Genomic DNA, 6,862 nt, shown 5'->3' on the forward strand with positions numbered 1-6,862 from the left:
TAAGCCTTTGGATATGGCACTCTGAGGCAAACCCTACATTAAGAAAAATTCTGCAGCTGTGTCTGGAATCAAATCAAAACACAGAGAACTTCAAAGTTCAGTTCTCAAAGTTAGGAAAGATCATGAAATCTGCCACTATTCGAATTCGAGGTTGGGAATTTCAGAGTGGTGATGATACTTTGATCCTGAAATTTACTTCCCTAGAGCTGGTAACAATAGAACATTTACAAATACATCGAAAGAATGCAACTGCATCCAACTGTTTTTAATAGTTTATAGAGTACAGTTTGTAGAAATCCCATAAAGAAGACAATGCTTTAAGTCCAGTGCACCTCCACTTATCTAAAGTTTTATATTCATAGTTGCATATGCCTTGAAACTGCAGGAACTTATCCTAAGAAGCTCACAGCATTGCCCCGCATTGACAACACATTTATCAGTAAACAGGGAAGTGTACACACTGCTTTCAAGAACCAACTTTAGCCAATCTGACCTTTTTCCAAAGCGTTATTGTTTGTTTTGAAACTTTTAATCCAATAAGAGCCTCTGTCGATGCCATCATGAATTCAGATGTGTTTATTTTGGAGCCTACACCAGCGCCTTTTTTGTTTGCTCTTTCCGGCAATTCCCCAGTGAGGAGGAAGACCCTGGAGTAAAGTCTTTCTCCACCGTCGGCACTGGAGGAGTGAGAGCTGAAAGAGGGAGAATCGGGATCGCCATGGGGTTGGCCACTCTGGAACTTGAGCGGCTTTCGTCTGCGTTAGGAAGCGTGGGGAAAGGGAACTGGCTGAGGGGCGACATGTCACGTAGGAACGAGGAGCGGGCGCAAAGGTGAGGGCTGAGCACTGGGAAGGGGGCGGCGCCCCGGGCCCGGGTCCAGGCGGTGCGTCGCGGGCGGGGAGCGGCCGGAGGTGGGTGTGTGCATCTGGGTGTGTCCCGGCGGCCCGGGGGAGGGGGCCGCCCACCCGGGGTCTTGAGGGAGGGGCCCCGCGAGAGGGCGGGTCTGCGGCTCGGCCCGGCTCGGGGCCAAAGGGGCGGAAGGTCGCCGGTGCCGTGAGGGGCGGTGCGGGGAAGCGCCTGGGTGTCGCGGGAGCGGGCTGCGGCGCAGACGGGCGGGGCAGCCACGGGGCAGGGCGGCGGGGCCGGGGAACGGGTCTCGAGCCCAGTAGAGGAGCAGCACCTACCTCCGGGGGTGGAAATGGGCCGGAATGGGCCGGAACACCGTCCCGGAAGTGAAACCCCCCGCCCCCTCCCCCGGAGCGGGCGACGTGCCGGAAGGAAATCGCTCACCCTTATACCGTCCCCCTCCCCCAGCGCTTTCCGTTCGCGCCCCCTCCCCTCTCAGCGTTTCCTCCCGGGCGAGGAGGAGGGCGGATCCCAGCGTCACGTGAGCGGTCGTGTCCCCGCCCCAAATTACGATGTCGGGCGGGGCCTTGGGAGCGGGCGGGAGGTGGGGCTGGAGGAGGAGGAGGCGGCTTAGAGGGGGAGGGGCGGAGCAGCAGCGGTGAGGGGAGGAGCGTGCGTCGTGACGTCACGAGGAAGAATGCTTTTATACTGGAGTTCGGGCGCCATATCGTTCTTTTGGTGCTTCGAGTCTGGTCGGCATTAGGTAGGTTGCTGCTTTGAGGTGGTTGGAAGCGGTCGGCTCTTGGGAATCCTTAGGAGTTTGGGCCTTCCCGAACGGGTTGCTTTGCTAGGCCTAAGGCGCGCATTTGTAAGCCTCTCAAGGCGGAGAGGGAGATGGCGTGTTGGGAGCCCGCGCGACCTAGATAGCTTTGGGATTTGGGGGCTTAAGCTATGAGGAAGATGCGGCTCGAGTGCCCTGCCTGTGATGAAGCCTTTGTTGGTAGGGACATCTGAAGAGTGTTGAAGAATGCCAACGGCTCTGAAGGCGGCCGGCGCCGAGTCGCCAGAGTAGGCCTTTGTTCCAGTAATGGCGCTGGAGCGGCTCGATCTGAGGGAAGGACAGAAGAGCCCACGTGGTTCTTTTAGGTGGCTGGGTTCCGCAGTGCACCATTTTTGGTGCATAACAGCGTATTTCTTGCTTGCATATTCATGTGTATTCACGATTTTATCAGTGGTTCTTTAGTTGCATTGTTATTTTGCAACATGAAGTGCATCATTTACTTAAGCCTATGGTGGTATGAACTATCGGTCTTAGATAGTAACAAAAGTGGTGAAACATTAGCTTAAATGGAACGAATGAATGTAAGGTCTAACGTATTAGAAATGGTATGGGGTAGGTATGTAATGTGGGTTATTTTGTGTAGACACTGGAAATTCAACCCAGGAGCTACATCTCCAAACGTTTTTCCGTTTAGAGACGCAGGGTGTCCCCTAAAACTATCTACTTGCTTCAGCATTCCGAAGTAGCTGCAGTGTGGCTCTGGATGGCATCTTGCGTGCAGGTAAGAATGAAATATGCATAGAGATAGCTCTTATATTAAGCCTATGATGGTGTAAGAGTAGTGGACAGAAGGGATTTCTGAAAATTTTGATTCTGAGGCTTTAATATTTCGAACATGTAATCTGATTTTTAATTCACCCAAGGATGTTTCTCATTGTTTGTATTATTTGTTTTCTAGATAGATGCCAAAGGAATGAATACTAAGGTGAGATGCTGAAATTTCCTCAAGGGATTTAGATTAATTGCTTAATGTGCTACAATGATGACATTTATTTGCTACTCTTGACTGCAAGAATGACGATAGACTAAACCACCATTATTTCAACTGAGGCACACAAAATAGTTATTTGGGGACTGTAGAGATTGTACCTCGGTAACATGAAATTGTTTCTTCCCAGGTGAAAAAGAGCCTCTCCAGCAATGGACACAAGGTTAGAAACATTTATATACTCATGCATTATTTAAAATTGGAAGTAGACAAAACAATCTTATTAGCATTTCCCCCTTTGCAGATGTGATCTGCTCTAATTCCAAAATCAAAGGTCTGGGGGCAGGCGGAAGAGGCAGATACTGTGATGGTTGCATAGTTCAGCAGATTTAAGTCATGAAGAAATATACCTTTTCTGATGTATCTGGGATTGTTGTTCATGGCTGTTAATTAGCATAAGCAATATGGCAATTAGCAACTTTAAGGTCTAAAATTTTTTATATTTTTTTAGGCACTAAATAGAAAACCAGAAATAGAAATGGTGAGTAAAGCATTCCACTAAACATAGGTAGCTGGGCAAAAAAGATGGCGTTTTTGGATTGCATTTTTTGTAGTAAGCACTCAAGCATGAGGGCTAAATTCATTAAATGCCAGTATCTTGCCTGTTACCATTTCTGAGGTCAGTGTGGCCTGGATGATGATAAGAAGATAACTGATTGAACTTGAAGTTTTTAATTAGCTCTAACTGATTTCGGGCATTGTTGGTTTGGGCTGGGAGAAATTGCGTATTTGGCTATTCTAAAATCACCCTTATTCATTAGGTGGAGGATGATTTCTTTGGATCTGCCTTATTTTTCTAGTAAGTATTGGAAAGCATTACCTGAGAATGCCAATAAACTGCATGCCTGTTGCATAATAAATTTAAAAGTGAATGAAAACTTGGCATATTTGAGCATGCTCCAAATGGGGGTTTTGTAATGATGTTGTTCAAATGTCTGACCTGAAATGAGCATGTAGACAAGTTTTATGCTGAAGAACCCAAGACATACAGTTTGAAGAGAATTGATGACATTTAGCATACTAATGAAGTTCCTCATACTTTGATTTGTAGTTCCTGGAAACACATTTTGATCTGGATAGCATGATTGGGTAAGACCACAAAAACAGTTTTTCAGTTCCTGATGTCTTAGGTTTATAGTTTTGAAACATAATTTTACTAATGAATTGTTAAGTCTAAGGATTATTTCTTGTTAAACCAGTAGACCAGAAATAACTTTACTGTATATAAAGTAGATTTAACAATTACAAGTATTTGTAAATAAGGTAAATAACTATTTTCAAAGTTAGTATGAAACTGTTGGGAAGAAGTTTCTATCGCAATAACTTCACAGATTGGAGACCTGTTTTCTTTTAATATTTTAAAGTTGTTGATGGACCTTTATTATGTGATGCTGAGAATCGAACACAGTGCCTCATGCATGCCAGGCAAGTGTGCAGCCACTGAATCACAACCCCAGCCCTGAGACTATTTAAAGGTATGTGTCATTTATCTTAATACTTACTTTGTAATGTGCTGTTAATGATGATTTAAAGGTGAAACAGATGGGAATCTCTCTGAAAGAGAATGAAGATTAACTTTAAACTGAAACAGTAGTTAGAAAATATTTAGAAATATCTTTGTTAAAAACCTATTGCTAAGTTAGACTAAATTCCTGCAGGTACACAGACTCAGCTTGGGAAGCAGTGGCAAGAAGTTTTAAGCAAAGGTACATCAGTCTCAAGATTTTTACTGATGGGGTGAACTAAGGCCTTGCATATACTAGGTGGGTACCTCAGGCCTCCAGTTGGATATAGACTAGATGTTCTCAAAGCCGATACAATGATGATAACATAGTTCAGCAGATTTTCACTGATGAGCAATCATGTCTTTCGCTCCTATCTGATGTATCTGGCTCAACAATCCAACTCATTCTGTTAATGACCTTTTATTGTCCCCATACAAAATTTTTATGAACTTGGTACTATAATGACTGTTTACAGGTCCTATCCTGTATTTTCCATTAATGCCAGGAGTGAAGCTGGACAAGGTGTGTCTATGATCCTCCTATCTACACTGTCCTGAGGGATGACCATCTCATGAGCCCAGGAGATAGTGGCCAGGAGAAGCAATAATGAGAACTCTTGAATTCATGATTGGGTCCTGAGATCTAGGTATGTCAAGATTTAGTACATATATTACATATTTTAGTATGTAACCGGTGATGTAATGATTCTGCCAAATGAATGCAATGATATCACTTTCAAAACCGTTCCATTTTTTATTCTGAGGTTACTACACCTAAAAAGCGTCCTGTAACATTTTTTTGCCATGATTAATATGGACTTTTTTGTTTTAGGGCTTTTGTGGCAGCTGCAGGGATATCACTTAACCCTTAGGTAAGTATTAGAAATATCAGCACTAATTACTATTCTGAATACATGATGATCTCACCCCAACTTGAACTCTCTCACTGATCACTTGATGACAGTAAAAAGATCTGATATTCTGTGTTCCCCAAGTACCATTGAAGTTGTAATCTGGAAATGTGGCTAAAAAAAATTTTTTTGTTGCAGGTAGCTGGATGGATGCTCGCTCTTTGGATAGAAGATTGAATGTCATCACTTTAAGTTTCTGAAGAGATCTGAGTCTAGTTTTGGGCTGGGGGGTTAAACCCATGAAGTATATTTCAAGCATGATGGGGAAGGGAATAAAGGTGCCTAATAAAAGTCACTAAGGAAAATTTTAGTGCTTTGTCATTTTGAGTTGAGATAGCCTGTACAAGTCATGAACACTATTGCTTCATTATCAGTGCAGGCAATACACTGGTATTGGGTGTCTTAAAGGTTATTTTCTGCTTGAAATGCCATATTTAATGCCAACAGAAATAAGATCTGCTCAGGATGAGCCATATATTTGAAGGATTCATTATGGGGCTGAAAGACTGGTCAGTGCTTTTTACTCTAAAGTACCTGAAAGACAATAAATCTCAAGTCATGGAGAGAACTTGAGACTAAGGGAAATATCAAATTTGGATTATCTCTGCTTAGTGAAACCTCCCAAAGAAAAATGTTTTTGAGATTTTCTCAAAGTAATAGGTCATTGAAATACCTGTCAGCCAAATATTTGGACAAGAGGGACATAAATTGTTATGTTAAAAGTGATATATCCTATAGGATGGATAACATTAGATGAAGTTTTTCGTACTTCTCAGTGGAGCATTTGCCTTATATTTTTTTGCCTAACTGCAAATCTGAAGTCGATGTGTTTTGTCAGTGTGGATTGCCAGTCAACTCTTGGTTTTGTGATAAGCAGAATGGCCTTGTTTCTACCACATTCATCTTTGAACATGCCCTTTACAGGTTTTCAGGACACAGTTTAAATTTATCCTTGCTCCATGGTGTAACTCCTACTCCTCAATGCTTGGAAAAAAACAAACCCAATGTGTGACTGCATGGAACTGAAGAGCTTGGCCAAATGATAGGAATTTGTAAGGCATGTCTTGAAACTTGATCACTAGTCATAGAAATATATATAGGATATGTATCTGCAGTTGCTCAGATGTCCCACCTAACATTTTTATAGAATACTTTGTTACAAGAAAATGGTGAGGGAGCTGGGGCTCAGCAGTAGTGCCCTTGTCTGGGATGAGTGAGGCACTGGGTTTGCTCCTGCACCAGTCAACTAAAAAAAATGAAGGTCTGATGTTTCCAACTCTTTAATGCTGAGTGATGATCCATTGTGTATATATACCACATTTCCATCTGTTGAAGGGTATCTTGGTTGCTTCCAGTTTACCTACTATGAATTGAGCTGCTATAAACATTGATGGCTGTGATACTGTCTTTTGGGTATCTACCAAGGAGTAGGATAGTTGGTTCCTTAGTTTCCTAAGGCATCTCCACTGCTTTCCAGACTGGTTGCACCAATTTACAGTCCTACCAGCAGTGTATGAGTGTGCCTTTCCCCCCACATCCTTGACTGTCTATTGTCTGTATTCTTAATAACTGCCATTCTGTTTTTTTTCTTTTTACAAGTTATTTTTTTACTGATATTCAACAGAGTTACCTTGTCATTGTCTTAATGGTTTCTAAATAGTTATACTCAATCTGTTTATCACATGCACATTAACAGACTATGCTTTGAGGATAATGATAATGGGTGCAAATCATTCCCTTTCCCACCTCCCAGGCAGAACTTCTCATATGTT

The 6,862-nt window shown here is 42.9% G+C and overlaps 1 long non-coding RNA gene and 10 other non-coding genes across 14 annotated transcripts; all 11 read left to right on the top strand.

Annotated features, from left to right (window-relative positions):
• Window positions 1–1,586: 1,586 nt before the first annotated feature.
• On the top strand, window positions 1,587–5,365 carry LOC113182545 (uncharacterized). Of its 4 annotated transcripts, none has more exons than XR_013344292.1 (12): window positions 1,587–1,609; window positions 2,322–2,408; window positions 2,586–2,612; window positions 2,806–2,838; window positions 3,127–3,156; window positions 3,437–3,474; window positions 3,727–3,764; window positions 4,040–4,150; window positions 4,334–4,438; window positions 4,656–4,826; window positions 5,012–5,051; window positions 5,229–5,365. It is a non-coding gene; the product is annotated as an uncharacterized LOC113182545 (long non-coding RNA). The 4 variants fall into 4 exon arrangements; XR_003300744.2 differs by having other exon boundaries at window positions 4,686–4,826; XR_013344294.1 differs by having other exon boundaries at window positions 4,334–4,381.
• LOC113182571 (small nucleolar RNA SNORD74) lies at window positions 1,818–1,898 on the top strand. Its single transcript, XR_003300750.1, has one exon. It is a non-coding gene; the product is annotated as a small nucleolar RNA SNORD74 (small nucleolar RNA).
• Window positions 2,447–2,508, top strand: LOC113182577 (small nucleolar RNA SNORD75). The gene has a single exon (XR_003300756.1). It is a non-coding gene; the product is annotated as a small nucleolar RNA SNORD75 (small nucleolar RNA).
• Window positions 2,660–2,740, top strand: LOC113182579 (small nucleolar RNA SNORD24). Its single transcript, XR_003300758.1, has one exon. It is a non-coding gene; the product is annotated as a small nucleolar RNA SNORD24 (small nucleolar RNA).
• On the top strand, window positions 2,975–3,041 carry LOC113182575 (small nucleolar RNA SNORD77). Its single transcript, XR_003300754.1, has one exon. It is a non-coding gene; the product is annotated as a small nucleolar RNA SNORD77 (small nucleolar RNA).
• LOC113182572 (small nucleolar RNA SNORD44) lies at window positions 3,305–3,366 on the top strand. Its single transcript, XR_003300751.2, has one exon. It is a non-coding gene; the product is annotated as a small nucleolar RNA SNORD44 (small nucleolar RNA).
• LOC113182576 (small nucleolar RNA SNORD78) lies at window positions 3,588–3,652 on the top strand. Its single transcript, XR_003300755.1, has one exon. It is a non-coding gene; the product is annotated as a small nucleolar RNA SNORD78 (small nucleolar RNA).
• Window positions 4,187–4,268, top strand: LOC113182581 (small nucleolar RNA SNORD79). The gene has a single exon (XR_003300760.1). It is a non-coding gene; the product is annotated as a small nucleolar RNA SNORD79 (small nucleolar RNA).
• LOC113182573 (small nucleolar RNA snR60/Z15/Z230/Z193/J17) lies at window positions 4,487–4,566 on the top strand. The gene has a single exon (XR_003300752.1). It is a non-coding gene; the product is annotated as a small nucleolar RNA snR60/Z15/Z230/Z193/J17 (small nucleolar RNA).
• Window positions 4,869–4,946, top strand: LOC113182570 (small nucleolar RNA SNORD47). The gene has a single exon (XR_003300749.1). It is a non-coding gene; the product is annotated as a small nucleolar RNA SNORD47 (small nucleolar RNA).
• LOC113182580 (small nucleolar RNA SNORD81) lies at window positions 5,086–5,163 on the top strand. The gene has a single exon (XR_003300759.1). It is a non-coding gene; the product is annotated as a small nucleolar RNA SNORD81 (small nucleolar RNA).
• Window positions 5,366–6,862: the final 1,497 nt, after the last annotated feature.

Source organism: Urocitellus parryii, chromosome 9, assembly GCF_045843805.1.
Source record: "Urocitellus parryii isolate mUroPar1 chromosome 9, mUroPar1.hap1, whole genome shotgun sequence".
Taxonomy (NCBI): domain Eukaryota; kingdom Metazoa; phylum Chordata; class Mammalia; order Rodentia; family Sciuridae; genus Urocitellus; species Urocitellus parryii.